General features: G+C 44.6%; 1 pseudogene; it reads left to right on the forward strand.

Annotated features, from left to right (window-relative positions):
• Positions 1 to 9,540: 9,540 nt before the first annotated feature.
• Positions 9,541 to 17,531, forward strand: LOC122919837 (annotated as a pseudogene).
• The last annotated feature ends 4,192 nt before the right edge of the window (positions 17,532 to 21,723 follow it).

Here is a 21,723-nt window from a genome sequence, read left to right on the forward strand (position 1 = left end):
TGCTGTATATGTCCCATCAGGATGGCCCCTGTATGTGTCACCATAATCAATCGAAGTTATAAAAAAGGCTATAAGGCGAGTAAAATTTAATTATTTTAATAGGTTTGTACTAATTATTACTCAACTCAAGTTATTCTTACTTTGTATTACGAGTTTACTGTGTGCAGAATATTTTAAAGAGAGTATGAAGACAAACAAACCTAATCGCATCCCTTGTACTATTCATGAAATACTAGTATTCATTTTCAATTCCCTCTGTTTCAGCTGTATTCACTCCTAATGTTAGAATACTTTTTTGTACTTGTCACTGACTCCAGTGGCTGCAGTTATTCGCACTAATATTTTTCCATTTGTTTTGTTTGCCTTTTAGGTCAACTCCGAGAACTGCATCGGGTGGCACACGAGGCAGATGAAGGGTTCCAAGGAAGATACCCGCGAAGAAGGTAGAGTATAGAATTTACAGTTTATTTTACCATATTCCAGTCTGCATTCGCCTTTTATTAGGTTGGAATACTTTTATACCTGTCAATGACTCCTGTGGTTGCAGCTATAGGCACTAACATTTTCTATTTGTTTTCTTTTTGGGTCAACTCTGATGAGCACTGCATACGCGGCAGATGAAGGGTTCCATGGAAGATACCATTTGGTGCAGAGGTGGCCATCATCCTGGGCGCTGTTACTGGCTGAGTAGTCAAGATCTTCCTTTGTGCAACAAACGAGTGCAGGGTAGAACATGTTTGCCTTTCTTTCATTTGTTTGTACCAAGTTTATTTATAATAATCTGGTGAACAGAGTCGTCCTTTAGACGCTAGAGGGCAGAATCGCCCATGGCTCATGCATGGCTGAGCCATGGATTGCAGATGGAGTTGAGAAGCTGCGGCATCTACAAGAGGAAGACACAAACAATTGGTGGAAGCTGCAGCACTGCATAGCCATCAGCCTTGGTTGTAAAGAGGAGGATACGTAAAGTTCTCTGCCAGAAGCTATTTGGGTGCTACCTCTGCGGATTAACCCTTTCTGTAAAGAATACTTGTCCCATGCAGATTCTCCCCATGTACAGTCGTGGCCAAAAGTTTTGAGAATGACCCAAATATTAGTTTTCACAAAGTTTGCTGCTAAACTGCTTTTAGATCTTTGTTTCAGTTGTTTCTGTGATGTAGTGAAATATAATTACACGCACTTCATACGTTTCAAAGGCTTTTATCGACAATTACATGACATTTATGCAAAGAGTCAGTATTTGCAGTGTTGGCCCTTCTTTTTCAGGACCTCTGCAATTCGACTGGGCATGCTCTCAATCAACTTCTGGGCCAATTCCTGACTGATAGCAACCCATTCTTTCATAATCACTTCTTAGGGTTTGTCAGAATTAGTGGGTTTTTGTTTGTCCACCCGCCTCTTTAGGATTGACCACAAGTTCTCAATGGGATTAAGATCTGGGGAGTTTCCAGGCCATGGACATTGTAAGTCTGGACGGATCCGCTTGCCTCCGCACGGCCAGGCGGACACCCGAACGCTGCAAGCAGCGTTCAGGTGTCCGCCTGCTGAGCGGAGCGGAGGGCCAAACGCTGCCGGACTGATGCATTCTGAGCGGATCCGCGTCCACTCAGAATGCATTAGGGCTGGATGGATGCATTCGGGGCCGCTTGTGAGCCCCTTCAAACGGAGCTCACAAGCGGACACCCGAACGCTAGTGTGAAAGTAGCCTAACACTAATTAGGTCGATTGGCAACATGATTGGGTATAAAAAGAGCTTCTCAGAATGGCAGTGTCTCTCAGAAGCCAAGATGGGTAGAGGATCACCAATTCCCACAATGTTGCGCAGAAAGATAGTGGAGCAATATCAGAAAGGTGTTACCCAGCGAAAAATTGCAAAGACTTTGCATCTATCATCATCAACTGTGCATAACATCATCCGAAGATTCAGAGAATCTGGAACAATCTCTGTGCGTAAGGGTCAAGGCCGTAAAACCATACTGGATGCCCGTGATCTCCGGGCCCTTAAACGACACTGCACCACAAACAGGAATGCTACTGTAAAGGAAATCACAGAATGGGCTCAGGAATACTTCCAGAAACCATTGTCAGTGAACACAATCCACCGTGCCATCCGCCGTTGCCAGCTGAAACTCTACAGTGCAAAGAAGAAGCCATTTCTAAGCAAGATCCACAAGCTCAGGCGTTTTCACTGGGCCAGGGATCATTTAAAATGGAGTGTGGCAAAATGGAAGACTGTTCTGTGGTCAGACGAGTCACGATTCAAAGTTTTTGGGAAATCTGGGACGCCATGTCATCCGGACCAAAGAGGACAAGGACAACCCAAGTTGTTATCAACGCTCAGTTCAGAAGCCTGCATCTCTGATGGTATGGGGTTGCATGAGTGCGTGTGGCATGGGCAGCTTGCATGTCTGGAAAGGCACCATCAATGCAGAAAAATATATTCAGGTTCTAGAACAACATATGCTCCCATCCAGACGTCATCTCTTTCAGGGAAGACCCTGCATTTTTCAACAAGATAATGCCAGACCACATTCTGCATCAATCACAACATCATGGCTGCGTAGGAGAAGGATCTAGGTACTGAAATGGCCAGTCTGCAGTCCAGATCATTTACCTATAGAGAACATTTGGCGCATCATAAAGAGGAAGGTGCAACAAAGAAGGCCCAAGACGATTGAACAGTTAGAGGCCTGTATTAGACAAGAATGGAAGAGCATTCCTATTTCTAAACTTGAGAAACTGGTCTCCTCGGTCCCAGACGTCTGTTGAGTGTTGTAAGAAGAAGGGGAGATGCCACACAGTGGTGAAAATGGCCTTGTCCCAACTTTTTGGGGATTTGTTGACACCATGAAATTATGATTCAACATATTTTTCCCTTAAAATGGTACATTTTCTCAGTTTAAACTTTTGTTCAGTGATTTATGTTCTATTCTGAATAAAATATTAGAAGTTGGCACCTCCACATCATTGCATTCAGTTTTTATTCACGATTTGTATAGTGTCCCAACTTTTTTGGAATCTGGTTTGTATTTATGCACTAAGCTCTCATCTTTAAAAAGACCTAGGTGAGGGCTATTAATACTTGAATATTAATACTTGAATATAATCTTCATTACGATTAACGATTAAGGGATCTGGCGCCTATCAAGTGTTTCTTTTTTTCAACGGGTGCAAAAAGATATCTCCCCTTCCTTCCTCCCCCCTTTTTTTTTTTTTTCACCTTTCCCTGCACCATCTTCTATTGTCTTTCCAGTGGGCAAGGTTGATCTTTGACCCACTGAAACACTTGTGCTGCCTTTCCCTATCCATAGCTTTGGACGGGTATAATTCCATCACACTCCTTATTTTTACCTCCACCCCTTGGCGCCTCTACAAGCCTCTGCTTCAGGTACTTTCTTCCTGTAACCTGGTCTGTACATAGGACCAGGTACTCCAAATTGTACCATAATCCTCTTTTTTGTATCTTTATATTCTTCTCTAAAGATGCATCCTTCAACAAATAGGAACTATTTGGGAGCAACGTCGTGAACCCGTTGGCATTGTTTTTAACGGTTTCTTTTTTAGGTTGCACTAGTTTGTCCTCACCCTGATGGTTATGTGCAGTAAGGACTCTCCCCACCATCATTTAACCTCTTGCATCCAAGTTTTTACATTGTTTTATCCCCTTTCTCAGGTTACTTGATAACCTTGTGGAACTATAGCTCTAAAATATGCTGCTATTTTAAGTGCTTTTACATAACATTTTATATTTCTATTGGATTACAATTAACTTTTATTGTCCTGTGGATTACAATTGACTTTTGCCCTGTTTCCAGAGGATTCAACATTAAGCACTTTAAAGGGACACTGACAGGCAAATTCAGCATATTGTGTTATATATCTGACATTACAGGTCTTATACAGTCTATTAAAAGCATGTAAGTATCCCCCCTGTCCACCTTCTAAATACCGAAATATTAAGTTTTATAACTTGCCTGTCTCCTCACCAATCTGCCCAAGGGGCGGCATTTCATCTGAAAATGCGCCCAGCCAGCTGCTCCCAACTGCCGTTCTGTAGCCCCGCCCAGCTCATCAATATTCACTTCGCTGGGCGGGGCTACAACTCTCCGCACTATCATTAACCCCTTTGGAGATGTGAGTGAGCAGCGCTCTGAAGCGCTGCTTTGAACAGTGCCTGGGGCATGCGCATGAGGCAGAGGCTGCAGCTGCCTCTGGGAACGCAGGCAGGGTGTGTACAGCAGGCGCGATCTAACCACGGCGGGGCGCAGGCGCAGAGGATTAGACGGACGCTGCCAAGAGGATTACGCTGCCAAGAGGATTACGCTGCCAAGAGGATTCTATCAACCATACGCAGGATCGTGACTGGGGAGAGTTGTAGCCCCGCCCAGCGAAGTGAATATTGATGAGCTGGGCGGGGCTACAGAACGGCAGTTGGGAGCAGCTGGCTGGGCGCATTTTCAGATGAAATGCCGCCCCTTGGGCAGATTGGTGAGGAGACAGGCAAGTTATAAAACTTTATATTTCGGTACTTAGAAGGTGGACAGGGGGGATACTTACATGCTTTTAATAGACTGTATAAGACCTGTAATGTCAGATATATAACACAATATGCTGAATTTGCCTGTCAGTGTCCCTTTAAGCAAAAGGACTCAAGCTATATTTGAGCACATTATTGCATTAATAAAATTGCACTATTTTCTAAAGATGTTTACTGCAACGTTAAAAGCTTGCACCCAAAGAAAAGACTCAAACGTATGCCTGAGCTCTTTGTGATTTCTATGTGATATAATTGCACTATAATTTTGCCAAATGTTTACAAGTTATGTAACGTTCAAGTATAACATGCCCATTGTGTGTATTCTCTTCTTGGTGCCGCAATGTGACCTTCCTGCACTTTTTGTGACAATTCTACTTAACATTGCACTTATGAGAACTCATGTTCTCTCACCCCTTTATTCGGACTGCCTATGCGGACGCTTAAGGCCTCCTGCACACGACAGTATTTTTTAACATCCCGCAAAACGTGGATCCGTTGTAACGTGATCCGTGCTCGTTTTTTCTTCCGTGGGTCTGGCAGGTCCAGTAACTACACGGGTAACCCCGCTGCAGAAAAGGGCTTGTGTCATTGCCAAAAAGTTTAAGGACATCTCTGATCCAATGGTATTCCTCCAGCAGATAGAGGAATTTAGAGAAAAAGTTGACTTTCTCAAGGCTCCTTTGCCATCAGCTTTGGATTTGACCGTCTTGTCTTACTGTACTTCTCCACAATTCCTTTCAATAAATAATTCACTTGAGGACTATTCACACCCATCGTGGCTCTAGGGATCCCAAGCCAGAATCTTGTCTCGGCTGAGACAAAAGATCATCATTCCCAGACTGAGCCCTTCAGCCTCAGCTGGTAGAAGCAAGCAGCCACCTCCAGAACTCCAGGAAGAACCATACCCCTTAGGCACAACTGTGAGTAGCATCCAGAGACCAGGAGAAGCCAAATTCCTCCTCAGCTAGTCAGTCCCCATACAGCAGAAGATAGTAAGCGCAGAAGATAATAATTCCTGCAACATTACAGAGCCACAAGCAGATGACTTATGCTGCAAAGAGCTCCAGGCATATGATATAAACAGAAGATAGATTCCTGCCACACATTGCCAATACCTGCTGGGACCCAAGACTATTGCTTTATCTCACTTGGATGAAAGCTGCATATAGTAAAGACAAGTTTGTACTATATTCCAAGTCTGGATCTCAATTATGGCTGTAAATCCCTCAATTACTCCTACTAGCAACACACTCATTTTATTGCAAGTGAACCAGGATCTAGCAGTCCAGTCATACCCAGGTAGGAGACACCGTTGACACCATTACTGTTACCATACAGAGACATTACACCACTCTGGCATTCCTAACCTGGTACGTGAGTTACAACACCTTAAAGGGCCCTGTGTTAGTACCCTGCGCACGCTGCAATTGGCATCACAAACAAAACTATAGACAGTGCTGTTGCATCTTCTTTTTTCAAAAAGGACGTTAACCTTGAGCTGGTGTAAAGTAGAGAAACGAACCACTGTGATAAATTTGGCGCATCTTGTGACTGCCTGGACTACATTTACGCTTTGTAAATATTAAGCAGCATTAATAGATGTGGTCCTTAAAGTGACTTATAAATGTTACCTACCATAGGCCAGCAGTCATCATGATGGTGACAGAGCCGGCCACAGATGTTCCTGTAAGGGGGTTATTGCTCGTACGTAGTCCCCCAAGAAGTGGCGGCTCAGGCGCTGGGATGTCAAGCACGTCAGGAAGTACAGGGCGAAGCTGGTGTTTTTCTGTCGCCCAGTTCCCATCCTTTCAGAACTAAATGAGAAAGAATTAGGTGAATAGTTCATACCATGAAGACTGACCATGACATGGTGGTGTATCTAAAAGAGAGGAAATCACATTCTACATAGAATTTATCAGAATCATCTCTTTTATGGCTCATAATTACTTCCCGCCATGAACAGTAAAATCAATATGTGCGCCAAATGTAAACCTACTGTACGGAGCAATAAAGAGGCTGTCAGGAGCACCACGGCCTCTATATACAGCTGATAGGCGAGGTGCCCACCCCCACCACCCTAATACTGATGGCCTATCCTACGGAAAACCCATCAATATTACTATTCCGGACAACCTCCTCAATTATATTGCCATTCACCTTAGACTCATATGGTGCGAATCTACTACTGGTCTATAGAGACTACAGTGTGAATAGGGGCCACACTCATAGATAAGGAACCTGACACAGTGAAGAAGCATTGCAGGTTATAGAGCAGGAGGAGCTGAGCAGACTGGTCTATAGTTTTATGGGAATAGGTTCAGTAGAACTTGTACTTTATTCATTTCTATCCCTGCTCTTCCTATATGTAGAAGTCCGGTGGGCCGTCTTACCAGTGACTGATAGCCTTCCATACATAAGTGTACATAAAAAGGTAACTTCCGAGGACTTCCGGTTGCGGCGCGAGCATGTGAAGACGCTGGCGACTGCTGCTCCGCTCCACCGCCGATTATATCTGCTAACATCGCCACGTCAGGAGTCATTAGAGGACCGCCGCTAGTGAAGTGGAGTCCTGGAGGGTGTATGGAGCGTTACCTGTTAAGAAGTGGCCAGAAATCTACTCCCCAGGCAGCAGCAGGCACTGACTGCGTAGACGGGACCTGTCCCAAGATGGCGCCGTTCCCTCCCCCCTCGCCGAAGCCCGCGTCTCCTGAAGAACAAGATGCCCAGATCGCTAACACGCAGCTGGATCTGTTCGAGACCTCCGGTAAGGCGATTGATGTTAAGACCCTGGCCATTGAAGTGGTGAAACAGCTGGCCCCCGACATTATAGCCTCTCTATCTACCACCCTCAAAGCTGCGCTCAATAAACTGAAAGAGGAGGTGGACTTACAGGACCACAGGGTGTCCGAGGTGGAACAACGGGTGGCTTGTATGGATGAGGAGGCGGCAGACACCGAAAAGAGGATGCAGGAGCTATTTCAGCTGGCAGAGAAATTGAATGACCGCGTCGAGGATCTTGAAAATAGGTCCAGACGCAGCAATCTGCGCTTGGTCGGGGTGCCTGAATTGGTGCCGGTTGCAGAACTACGCCGAGTCTTTGAAGTTGAATTGCCGCAGGCCTTGGGGCTCCAGGGCGGAAGAAGGAAGGAGGAGAGGGCCCACAGAGTGGGACCCTGGAGAGATCAAGGTTCGTCTGCTACCACCAAAGCTGACCAGAGGCCAAGGCAGGCGATTTGCAAGTATTTGGACTACTCTGATAAAGAGGACATACTGCGAGCTTACCGAGCAAGACGGGAGCCTCTAATACTGAGAGGGGCCAAAGTCCTGCTTTTTGCCGATTATTCTGCAGAAGTGGCGCGGAAACTGAGGGCTTTTGGGCCTGTTTGTTCTAGCCTTTATGAGACCGGTACCAGATTTCAGTTAGCGTATCCCGCTACCTTGCGGATACAGTTGTCGGATGGTGGCTCTAAGCAATTTACGGATCCCATGGAGGTGGAGGAGTTTATGCGACATCAAGCGGATCGGAGATCGGGAACTGTCCATATTGTGGAGGACCGTCAAGACACTTCCACGCGGCAAAGAAGTAATGGATGCCACCGGGTGCATCAAACCTCCTCGTCTCTCCCACAGAGGATGAACAGGATTCCAAAATCGTCGGGAGCAAAGTTAGCACGGCAGACAGGAGGAATGTGATACCAGCGTCAGGTTCTGTTTAGGTTATTGGGACTTATCTCCATGGCTTTGGGGAGGGGGGAGGCAGATTTTTCCTGTTCTGTCGTAACGGGAATACTTACAGGGACTTTCAAAATGCTTGGGGACTCTGGATAGTATCGGCTAATAGGCGGTGGTGGTGAGCGTCCAATGCTAGCAAAAAAGGGAGTTCTTAAACTGATTGTGGTGTCTATTGTATGCGGTTCGACTTTGTTTAGTTTTACTTGCATTACTTAGCCATGGTTCCTATGTGGCTTATTTTTCTCTGTTCTGGGGCAATATGTAAACAATTAATGTATGATGATGTATGGAGTGCTGTCGGGCTGGGAGGCAGTGCTTCAATGGATATTATTCAAACCGTGATAGAGAGGTGGGGTGGGGTTCTGTCGACAGGTGGGTCTCACGTAACTATTCCATTTATGAGAGTAATCTCGTGGAACGTAAAGGGGTTGAAATCTCCTAATAAGCGCATGAAAGTTCTGAGGCACTTGCGCAGGTTAAAGGTGGATATTGCTTTGTTGCAGGAGACCCACCTGTCGGCGGCGGACTTCCATAGGATGAAGAAGTTGTGGGTGGGGGAGGTATATGGCTCTGCGGCGGTAGACAGAAAAGCAGGAGTCCTAGTCTTAATAGGGCGTCACTTGTCACATACTGTTCACTCTGCAACAGCGGATGACTCAGGAAGGGTGATACATTTGCATATTTCTGGCCCGTTTGGGGATTTCAGCCTTTACAATATTTATGCACCCAATACAGGTCAGAAAGCCTTCTTTGATTCATTATGTGCCAGAATATTGCAGGATACGCATGGTGCAAAAGTATTAGGGGGGGGACTTCAATGCCGTAATGAATCAGTTTGAGGATAGGAGGTCTGCCAGCGATGGTTGTCGTCATCATTCTCTGGGGGACTTTGCCGAGTCGTTGTCTCTCAGGGATATGTGGAGGGTCTCCAATCCTCAAGGTCGGGAGTTTACTCACTACTCCCATGTGCACAAGAGTTGGTCCAGAATTGATTACTTGTTGGTTTCAGCAGCGATTGTGCATAGAGTGACTGATATTGTTCTAGGGGACATGGTAATATCGGATCATTCACCTCTCCTAATGGATAGCAGGGAAGTGTATAATGGGGGGGTGAGTATAGATGGAGGTTTCCTAATTATTTGGTGAGGGATGCCTAGTTTGTAAAACTTTTGAAAGGGTGGTGGATGGAATTTGTTGATGACAATAGGCAGCATGTGAATGATCCGATATTATTCTGGGAAACGGCCAAAGCTGTATTGAGGGGTAGATTGATGGCATATGTGTCCTCTATTAAGAAAATAGCCAGAAATCAGTATGAAAAGGCCAGTACACGTTTGAGGGAAGCCTATAGTAACTTTCTCTTGGCCCAGACCCAGATTGCTAATGAACGCTGGATCTCGGCTAAGAGAGACTTTGACGAATGGGCGGAGAAAATAGAGATTTCAAAAAGATCTCAACTAGAGGCCCGGTTGCACAGATTCGGCAATAAGTCTGGGAAGCTGCTAGCTTCTTTGGCTAAAGGTAGGCGTCCTCTGAACCATATCCAGGGGGTGAGGAGAGGAGATGGGACTAGGGAGCACAGACCACAACAGATTAATAAGTTGTTTGAACGTTATATGGAGACATTTTACCAAAATGCTGGGGATAGGGTGGAGGAGGGGAGGGCTTTCTTGGAGCGTATCTCCTTGCCTGCTCTGACGGTGGAACAGTTGGACACCTTGAACGCCCCTTTGACGGCAGCGGAGGTTCAGGCGATTGTAAAATCCTTTCCTTCTGGTAAAGCCCCAGGCCCAGATGGGTACACGCAGTGGTGTATCTTGGTTTTGTGCTGCCCTAGGCGAGACTAAACTCGGGCACCCCCCTAACGCGCGGACGCAAAAGGCAGGGGAGGTCGGGAGGAAGTCAGGAGGAGGAGGAAGTAAGTCTTTCAACACCTTCACTATGGGGCCGGCGATGCCGCTCGCATAGTGAAGAATCGGATCGGACAAGGGGCAGAAAAAAAATATTTAGCATATTGTGTAACTATCACTAAGCAAACAAGGCATTTTGCCGCCCCATTGGCAAGTGCCGCCCTAGGCAAATGCCTTGTTTGCCTTGTGATAGATACACCCCTGGGTACACGGCAGACTTTTACAAAGCTTTAGATGCGCAGGTGGTGCCTTATTTGACGTCCCTATATTCTTCCATAGTGGAGGGGACTTCGTTGCCGGAGCGTATGAATACGGCTCATATAACGTTACTTCATAAAGCTGGGAAAGATCCGGAGGATTTGGCGTCTTATAGGCCTATATCACTAATTAATCATGACCTTAAGATCATATCAAAATTGCTTGCCAATAGGTTGGCTGCGGTTCTTCCCTCTTTGATCTCCCCTGCACAGGTGGGCTTTATTAAAGGTAGGGCGGCTGTCACCAATCTGAGGAAAGTGTTATTAGCCCTCTCTGTGGCCGGCAAGGCAGAATGCCGAGGACAGGACACAGCCATTCTCACTTTAGACACAGAAAAGGCTTTTGATAGACCTAACTATATATGCCTAACTGGACCTAACTATATATGCCGAAGAAGGACGGCTCAAAACGAAAAACTTTTTCAAACCAACTGATGTCAACGGCTATATAGATTTAACGAGCTGTCATTATGCCCCTTGGTTACTTAATGTACCGAAGGGACAGGTCCAGAGAATCCATCGCAACTGCACTGATTCGGCCATTTTTAAAAAACAAAGCAATGTAATAAAGGAGCGCTTTGTGGAAAAGGGCTATAAAAATGAAGACCTGGAGAGGTGTATAAAAGAGGTAACCAAACAACAAAAGGGAACCCCTAATAAACTAAAAAGAACAGAGAAGACCATTGATTTTCGTTTTTCATTCATAACCCAGTTCACACAGTGCTCTGGTGAACTGAAAAACGCAATAAAAAAAAACTGGTTGATTTTAAAAAATGACCCAGTGTTGGGACTTGTGATTCCTGAGCAACCGACAGTCATTTATAAAAAGGCTCCCAACTTACAAAATAAATTGGTACACAGCGCCAATCGTTTTGAAAATAAACACGAAAACAAAAAAACGACAAATAGCTTTAATTGGTGTGGTTTTTGCATTCCATGCAAGAACAGAAAAAGAACAGAAAAACTACAAAAGAATATGTCAATCAAAAGTACCAATAAAGATAAACAATTAGAAGTAGTGGGGGAAATGACATGTCATAGTAAAGGGGTTGTATATGTACTGGAGTGCCCTTGTGGCCTCCAGTATGTTGGACTGACTATTAGACCTCTAAAAGTCCGTGTACAGGAACACATAAGAAACATAAAAAAAGGTCTTGAAAGTCACGGGGTATCGGCTCATTATAAAAAATACCACCAAAAAAATCCAGAAGGTCTAAAGTTTATGGGAGTAGAATCCGTACAAAATCATTGGAGGGGAGGCAGTCTTTTGGAAAAAATTAATAAACAAGAAACAAGAAAGTGGATATACGAATTAGGTACACTACAGCCGGGAGGTCTAAACATTGATTTCGACCTGCAAGCTGTATTGAATTAGGGTAAAAAACAATATAAAAAAAGCATGCTCATGTGAATGGGGACTTAATAGCATCCGTCTTTTTTTCCCCTGGGGATGAGGAGATTCCAGTATAGGGTTAACAGCAAGATAGGAAAACACTGTGGAGGAACACATCTGACTCCTGATTAATTGCAATGGACAAATAAGAAGGAGGGGGAGGGTGAAATCAAGTGTGCCCCTGACGAAGCTCTAGGAGTGAAACCCGGGTCGGGCAGAAGCAGCAGACGCTGGGAATTTTATGCGTTTTAAAAATTGTCTTTTAAAAGAGTTGTCTTGTAAGTACGGACAAATAAAAAGTTTTAAACAAATATATACGGAGCTTCACTATTGCAGAAGCCATTCTTGTCCACAGAAAATTTGCAGGAATCTGAAGAAAAGCAATACAGATTTGTCCGAGGTATACACCATTTGAGTCTGTGTGGGGATCTAACCAGATTGCATAGAAACGTGGCTGTACCGACAGAACAAGAACAACCTACCACGGAGGGATTGCATTCACGCCCGGTTTTTTCGCATTGTGTGAGTATAATCAGTGCAATGCAGGTTACTGTTACATACGGACTCACACTATTATAATTCCATTGGTTGCAGGATATCTATTTGAGGGATATTTGCAGGCCTCGGCCCTCTCTGTAAACGAGGAAGTAAGATGGATTAAGAACTTGCATACTGACCTGGACCAGAAGCGCAGTCCGAACTTCATATATTGTACCTGTCTATAACGTGATTGAACCCACATCACTTTTTCGGACCTGCTGCATAGCATTATTGCGGACTGGTGATATATTTATTTCTTTAATGAACATACCGGAGGCTATAACCGGAGAACGGAGCGGCGCCTGGGGATAACAGTTAGTGCAGGGGGATCCCTGGGCGCCGCTCTACACGTCTGTATAGTCAGTTTAGATACTTTTTTCTGGTGAAAGGTCCTCTTTAAAGAAGAAAGTGCACCCCAGTATATGTTCCCCATTTTCTCACTATTTTACGAACACCCCATATGTGCTTGTAGCCTGCTGTTTTGGCGCACAGCAGGCCTCTACAAGCAAAGTACAAAATATGTTTTTTGCAGGCCTGAATTGGCAGACATGGATTTTAGCTGCCATGTCATATTTTAAAAAATTCCTGAGGTCCCCAGAAATGAAAACCCCCAAGAAGTGACCCCATTTCGGAAACAGCACCCCAAAACGAATATTTTAAGTGGTGGAAAGGGTACTTTTTACCAAACAGGTATCTCACCGAAGGCAGAAATACTAGAGAGGATTTCAAAGCACACATTTGGAAAAATTAAAAATTACTAGCAGACCCCAATTTTTCAATTTCACAAGGGGTTAAACATGAAAATGCACCCCAGCATATGTTCCCCATTTTCTCCCCATTTTGCAAACACACCATATGTGCTCGTAGCCTGCTGTTTTGGCGCACAGCAGGCCTCTAGAGGAAAAGTACAAAATATGTTTTTTGCAGGCCTGAATTGGCAGACATGGATTTTAGCTGCCATGTCATATTTAAAAAATTCCTGAGGTCCCCAGAAATGAAAAACTCCAAGAAGTGACCCCATTTTGGAAACAGTACCCCTGTACGAACATTTTAAGTGGTGGAAAGGGTACTTTTTACTAAACAGGTGTCTCACCGAAGGCAGAAATACTAGAGAGAGGATTTCAAAGCACACATTTGGAAAAATTTAAAATTACTAGCAGATCCCAATTTTTTACTTTCACAAGGGGTTAAAGGAGAAAATGCACCCCAGAATATGTCCCCCATTTTGCAAACACCCCATATGTGCTCGTAGCCTGCTGTTTTGGCACACAGCAGGCCTCTACAGGCAGACCCCAATTTTTCACTTTCACAAGGGGTTAAAGGAGAAAATGAACCTGAGTATATGTTCCCTATTTTCTCCCCATTTTGCGAATACCCCATATGTGGTCGTAGTCTGCTGTTTTGGCGCCATAGCAGGCCTCTAAAGGCAAAGTGCAAAATCTGTTTTTTGCAGACCTGAATTGGCAGACATGGATTTTAGCTGCCATGTCATATTTTAAAAATTTCCTGAGGTCCCCAGAAATGAAAAACCCCAAGAAGTGACCCCATTTCGGAAACAGCACCCCCGTACGAACATTTTAAGTGGTGGAAAGGGTACTTTTTTACCAAACAGGTGTCTCACAGAAAAGAATATGTATGTAGTGGTTGTTGGAAAGTGGATATTCCTGGGAGGTTGACTAAATCAGATATAAAGTCGAAATATTTCAGGGAGCATAAAAATGTATATTCCATGGAAGAATGGTAGATTCTGAAGCAGTCCTGCATGCACAGGCCAGATTTTTCATGGCAGGTTTCGCATTGGTAAATTGTGTCTTTCCTTATCCCTCTTTTGTGACACACTCTGCATCTTTTTTGGGTCGTTCCCTTCCTTGCTGTCTGGGGGACTTGAACCTGGAAAATGTTGCACTGGTACAACTCGGGCACCATGACTTCCTCAAGTACTGGGAATCTCCACGGCCTGGGTTTGAAAAATTAGGGCCTTGATTTCCACCTCTTGGATCTGAAGGAAAGTTCCTCTGTGGCCTGAAGATTGAAATAAGATGTACGCATTGCACATTGCCATCTGTACACAATGTGTACGGCCAGCTTTTTGTGCCACACTTTTCATTTTTGTGTGGCACTGTAGGGCTTCATAAGTTGATCTGCAAGTTCCACCCGTCCCATGTGCCTGTTGTAATCAAGGATGTAGTCTGGTTTGGGGACAGTGGTAGTGGTGCCTCGTACAGCGGCAGGGGAGCTGGCGTTAGTGTGAATGGTAGTCAGTACAAGGACATCCCTCTTGTTCTTGTACTTAACCACCAGCATATTCTCATTGCGGGGAGCCCTACTTTCGCCCATTCTCAGTGGTTGCCCTACAAGGGATCTAGGGAGGCCTCTCTGATTTTTGCGTACTGTGCCGCAAGCCACAGTACCCCTGGCAGTTAGGGACCTGGGCGCAGTAATTACCACACAATCTTCCCACTAACTCCTACGACGGGGGACATTGTGGGGGTTCTATTCTGGAATCTTTCCCTTCGTAAATGTGGAATTTGTGGGTGTACCCAGATCTACTCTCGCAGAGTTTTAGTATTTTATGCCATACCTTGCCCGCTTGCTAGGCAGGTACTGGCGGAATCTAATACTCCCTTTGAACAATAATTGGGACTCATCTACACTGACATTTTTCTCTGGGTTGTACACCTCAGCAAACTTGTTGCTGAAGTGGTCACTGACAGGCCTAACCTTGAACAGATGGTCAAATGTTAGGTGGTTTTGGGATGGGCACTGTGAATTGTCATTGTACTGTAGGAATTTACGGATTGATTCAAATTGCTTCCGGATCATGGTCTGACTGTAAATTGGAGTTTGGTTGATAATGTCAGAACTCCAATATTGCCTAACGTTTGGCTTCTTTAGGCTACTTTCACACTGCCGTTTCTGGGTCCGCTTGTGAGATCTGTTTAACCCTCCTCTTATGTTAGGGTCAGAACCGACCCGTTTTCAGGTTTTGAATGTCTATAAGTATCACATAAATTTGTTTATTGCATCAAGATTTTTTTACTTTGTCAGGAACCTCTATTTAAACAATGTCATAGAAAAAGAATCCTTTTCACTAAATTATAAAATACTGTGGTTAAAATTAATACGTTTATGGTGTTAGGGTCAATTCTGACCCAGTTATAATATAGGATTATAGGACACTAATAAGTGCCAAAACTGAAATCATAAACACTCTCTCTGCTTAGTAACACTGACAGCCAATCACCTCTCAGCCCTGGGAGCTGTAGTTAGCGAGGGGCCCATCTCTTTGCCTGCTTGTCTGCTTCTCGAAATAAAGTAAAGAAACATAGGACCAATACATTTCAGAGTTGCTGACTTGCAGAGTAATCATCTCCAATATGCAGCATGCAAGAGTGAGAAGATTTACAGGAAGCCAAATACTGGATTATATCTTGGATGAAAATGAGACAGAGGACACAGAGCAGCATAGCGATATGGATGAGCAGGTTTCTGAGGCAGAAGATGAAGTAGAGTATCAACCAGAACACATAGACACATCTGATGAGTCTGATGAGGAGGCCACCAGTGCTGAACCTGCTGCTGTTCCTGCTGAAACATTCAAATCCAAAAGTAGTAAGATCTGTTGGAGTTCAGAACCTCCTGACTTAAATGGCAGGGCAGCTGCTGCAGATGTAATCAAAATGACCCCTGGGATCACAAGGTTTGCTGTGACGAGAGTAAGTGACATCAAAACATGTTTTGAACTGTTCATGCCATTGTCACTAAAAAAAGTGATCATTGCAATGACAAACCTTGAAGGAAAAAAAAGACCATGGCAACATGTGGAATGACATAAATGAGGAATGCCTAGATGCTTATATTGGTGTTCTTCTTCTCGCTGGAGGCCACTGATAGTCTTTGGGACAAGTCAAGAGGCAGATATATCTTCCCAGCAACAATGTCACTTCACACCTTTCGAATGATATCAAGAGTTTTCTGATTTGACAACAGAGATACTAGAGCAAAATCTGACAAGCTTGCTCCCATAAGGCATGTCTGGGAGAAATGGGTTCAGCTCCTTCCACTAATGTTTAACCCTGGGCCTTAGGTAACAGTAGATGAACGTTTGATCCCTTTCCGTGGAAATTGCCCCTTCCGGCAGTATATGCCCAGTAAGCCAGGCAAATACGGCATAAAAATCTGGGCAGCCTGTGATGCAAAAACAAGCTATGCATGGAACCTACAGATTTACACCGGCAAACTCGAAAGTGGCATCCCTGAGAAAAAACAAGGACAACGTGTAGTCCTTGATTTGACTACTGGACTGCGGGGTCACAATATCACGTCTTGACAATTTTTTTTTACCAGCTATGACCTTGGACAAGAACTTCTCAGGAGGAAACTCACCATGGTAGGCACAATAAAAATAAATAAACCTGAGCTGCACACTGAAATTTTGCAGGTGAAGGACAGAGCTTCACTTTCTTCAAAATTTGCTTTTACAGACACCACCACTGTTGTTTCATATTGTCCACACAAAAAAAAAAGTGATACTTATGTCCACTTTTCACAAAGATGCAGCTATGTCATCAAGAAGTGACAAAAAGCCCACAATTATCCTGGATTACAATAAAAACAAAGGAGGAGTGGACAACCTGGACAAGCTGACTGCTACCTATACTTGTCAGCGAATGACCAGGAGATGGCCGATGGCTGTGTTTTCTAACATCCTAGATGTGTCTGCATACAATGCATTTGTGTTATGGACCCACATCCACCCAGGTTGGAACACACAAAAAAATAACAAGCGGAGAATATTTCTCGAGGAGCTAGGAAGTTCCCTTGTCAAGGCACACATTGAGCAAAGGAAACGGGTGTCTCGAGATCCAATCGCTGCAGCCGTGATCAGACAGATGCAGAGTTCATCAAGCACTCCATCCACACCATCAACAACACAAAGAGAATCAGTGCCAGCATCCTCATCATCATCTAGCCTTGCCTCAACATCAACCAGCACAGCCACAGCCACAACTCCAGTGATGCCATCTGATTCTAAAAGAAAGAGGTGTCAGGTCTGCCCCAGCAATAAGGACAGAAAGACACACACATTATGCTTCCACTGTAAAAAATATATCTGCAAAGAACATGCTAAAAGTGTTAGCTTTTGCCACACATGCATCTAAAAACACCCACACAAACACATGCAAGTTCCTGCACAAAGATGCTTTGAAAGTAGTACTTGATTTCTATTGGTTTGCCTTGCTTGATTGTGTGTTGTTTGTTTGACCTTGCAAGTCTACATTTTGTATTATTACTTGCTTTTCATTGTTTATGAACGTTTTATGTTAAAAAAAAGACTTTTGGCTATTTTATTGAAGTAAATATATATGGGTCAAAATTGACCCTAACACCATCAATGTTATTATAGTTAATGTTATTAAAATAAAATAAAAAATATTGAAAAAAAAAAGTTAAGAGATGTGTTCAAATACTCCTCAGCAACATTCTGGTGACATAACAACCTTTTATTTACTTATAATATTCTATTAAAGGTTTATTTTACCATTTTTTTAATTTGAAAATGAGAGGTATGCTATCAAAGGAAAGGTCTAAGGGGTCACACCAAAAATATTAAAACCAATCTTTTCAAGGATAAAGAAGCCTAACAAGGTAACCAAGAGGTAAGAAACAAATTGGATGATAAATAATTGTTCAGAGAGTATTTTATGGCTGATTTAAGACACGGGTCAAAACCGACCCGTTAACATCATGGATAGTAACAGAAAGCTAACATAAGAGGAGGGTTAAGGGTTCTCACAAGCCGCCCAAAACGGATCAGTTTAGCCCCAATGCATTCTGAATGGATAAGGATCCGTTCAGAATGCATCAGTTTGCCTCCGTTCAGTCTCCAATACGCTTGCACCGTTTTGATGTCCGCCTGACGATGCGGAGCCAAACGGATCCGTCCTGACTTACAATGTAAGTCAATGGGGATGTATCCGTTTTCACTGACACAATATGGTGCAATTGAAAACGGATCCGCCTCCCATTGACTTTCAATGTAAGTCAAAACGGATCCGTTTGCATTATCATGAACAAAAAAAAAATAATTATCATGGTAATGCAAACTGAATCCGTTCTCAACGGATGCAAGCGTTTGCATTATAGGTGCGGATCCGTCTGTGCAGATACCAGACGGATCCGCACTTAACGCAGGTGTGAAAGTAGCCTTACTACGCCCATATGCAGCACGAGTGCCCAATACTTTATCATCGCTGCTGCATCTACTGGGGTCCAACCTAGGGGTCTAGCATATGGCGAACTAGGGTTCTGAGCAATGAATTGTTGGGCGTACAAATTGGTTTGGGTCACCATTAGATTTACAAAATCTTCAGAGAAGATTTTGAAAAACATCTAGCTCAGTGAAGTCCGCACAATCTATCAGAATTCCTGAGTTGCCCACAAACTCAGGAATTTGGGGCTGATAATCGTCAGGGAGTGGGGTCCATGTGGGCTCACTCTGGGGGGCCTCCTCTGCTGCTACCCTGGGGCGCCTTCTAGAGGATCCCTCATCAGCGGATGATGGTGTAGGGAATAGAGGAAAGTGGCATCCTCTTCTCCCTCACTGGCAGACTCAGTATCGGAGGGAAGGTTGGCGTAAACTCGTTGGGCTAAATGGGACATTTTTATTTTATTGGGGTGTGATGTGTGAAACGTGTAAACCTATATTTAGTGTGGGGTGTGTATGTTGTGTTTCTTACACGTGTAGGGGCTTGTAATACATTTGAAAAAAAAAAGATTTACAAAAAAAAGTACTTTCTGCAGAAAAAAAAACTTGCAGCGCAAACTGAGCAGACGCGATCAGTAATGGACACTACTGTTCGGTGCCCAGTGGTTGCAAAATGCACGTACGCTGATGGTGCGTTCGTGTAAAAATTTAAACTGACACTAAATGAAATTTAGATATATATATATAGATTTACCACTAACTGCAGTTATTTTTTCACACAAAAATAAAATAACAAAATGTGCAGATGCTACTGAGCCCATTACAGATAGGTGCTCTGCAGCACGCACGCACACAGATCGTGTGTGCGTACAAAAACTGTAGTATAAAACTTTACTACACTGGCTAAAAATGTAACTTATATCTATGTATATAGAAATACAGAACTATATATATATTTATATAAAGCCCTAACTACCAGATTCTTTTTTAACCAAAAATAAAAAAATTGGCGAAAAAATCTGCTCAAATAATCTTCAGGTGCTGATCAGGCAGGTACGCACTGAAAAGCACTTGGCGGTCTGAGCTCGCACGCAGAGAAATTGATGCAGAGCTAGAAAAATTGTAAAAATAATAAAATAAAATACCAAAAAAAGTGCACGGACCAAATGGCGTCAGTAAAAAAAAGGATGGGGGGGGGGGGCAGGGGGTGGAAAGGGACAGAGACGGAGGGATCTAGAACAGCTGCAAATGAAAAAAAAAAAAGTGCAGCTATTCCAGATGTTCTTCTTTCCAGCAGCAATGGGGTTCAATTCACAGTGGTGGTGCACCACAAGTCCCAGCAGCACAGAACCTGGCTGCCTGCCGGTAAGAGCAGCCATCGTGCAGCGATTCCACCACGATCTTCCCCCAGACCTCATGAAGTACATGTATACGTCATGGTTCCTTAAGGGGTTAAAGAGTGAAGTGCGTATATTTTTTTGTAGTACTGAAATACGCTTTCACCAGAAATAACTGCCGAAGTGAAGTGCGGATATTTTTCTTGTACTGAATAAGATACTGAGTCTCTCCCTGCACTAAGCTGCTGTGACAGGATTCCTCTCTATCCTTTCCCTGCCCTTATAAATCGTTTTTTAGTCTTTTTTTCCACAATTGTTTTCCCACTGCCTGTCCCCAGCCTCTCCACACATCTGTCCCTGGACTCTGTAAGCTAGAAAATGGCTGACTGTAAGATGGCTGAGGTATTTATAGGGCTGTGACATCACAGGCAGCTGGCTGCTGATTGGCTGCATGCAGGCATGTCAATCAGTTCGTCTGTTTCAATTGGCTCATCTCTAGTCATAACTTACTGTAATGAGCTGTGGCATGCTGGGAGTTGTAGTTTCACAATACCCAGAAATCCACAAGTTGGGGGGGGGAGAGAGAGACATGTGGTAATAAGATATAGTAAACTATGCCGATCCCACACAGAATAAAGAGACTATAGCCTGACTGTCCCTAACTTCGAACTAGACCACGTTAATACGCATGCGCAGCGCTACCATTTGACAAAACAAAGGTAAAGGCTAAATCCCGCCAAGACTCGGAGGGACCTTGTGACGTCATGGAGGCACGTGACATACTGAAATCACGTGACCGCAGAGAGGACTCATCCTCATTCAGAGTGATGGTGTCTATAGTGAGAAGAGAAGAGCAGCACCAGCGCCTGTCTTTACCACACTGGATGCTCTGACTGCTGGTGGCGGAGGAGCCCGCTCTTATCATATGTTTACAGCCTGGTATTTACACTGGAGGAAACGGCTGTGATTATAGTGCTGGAGGGGGGGGGACTTTGCGGAGGAGCCCGTTCTTATCAGATATTTACAGACTGGTATTTGCACTCGGGAAACAGCAGAGATTATAGTGCTGGAGGGGGAGGAGGGGGGACTTTGGGGGGGGGGGGGGGTCTGCAGCATTTCTGCAATATGTGTGCACACCCATGGGTTGGATTCACACAGTGCTGTGACTATGGTGTGGGATTTGCAGTCAGCGCAGCCGCCATGTGATTGCGGAATTTGCTGTGCTGGAAATGTTAAAGGGAACCTGTCACCCAAAAATCGCCTATTAAGCTGTTTACAGTACCTTATAGTGCTGTATAGTCGTTTCCTGATGCACTTTTTGTTAGTTTTGCAGCATGTATGCTCAGTCAGAAATCGATGTTATATTCAGCTGCTGCCCCGTGCTTCAAGTCAGGCTTGAAGTCACGGGGGCAGCGGCCTCGGCGTCTTACATGGCCCTCTCCCCGCCCCCTGCCTCTGTGACTGACAGCCGAAATCCGATTCCGGGACCGCGCTCAACGGCCGCATGCGCAGTAAAGGGCGGCAGGAGCGCGGTCCCGGCTGCCGCGCGTACTACGCGCCGTCTTACTTTCGCCGCACTGCGCATGCGCCCGACATCCTGTATCAAACGCGCCCGCGCCCAGATGCCGGGCGCGGGCGCGTTTGATACAGGATGTCGGGCGCATGCGCAGTGCGGCGAAAGTAAGACGGCGCGTAGTACGCGCGGCAGCCGGGACCGCGCTCCTGCCGCCCTTTACTGCGCATGCGGCCGTTGAGCGCGGTCCCGGAATCGGATTTCGGCTGTCAGTCACAGAGGCAGGGGGCGGGGAG

Source organism: Bufo gargarizans, chromosome 9, assembly GCF_014858855.1.
Source record: "Bufo gargarizans isolate SCDJY-AF-19 chromosome 9, ASM1485885v1, whole genome shotgun sequence".
In the NCBI taxonomy this organism is placed as follows: Eukaryota; Metazoa; Chordata; class Amphibia; order Anura; family Bufonidae; genus Bufo; species Bufo gargarizans.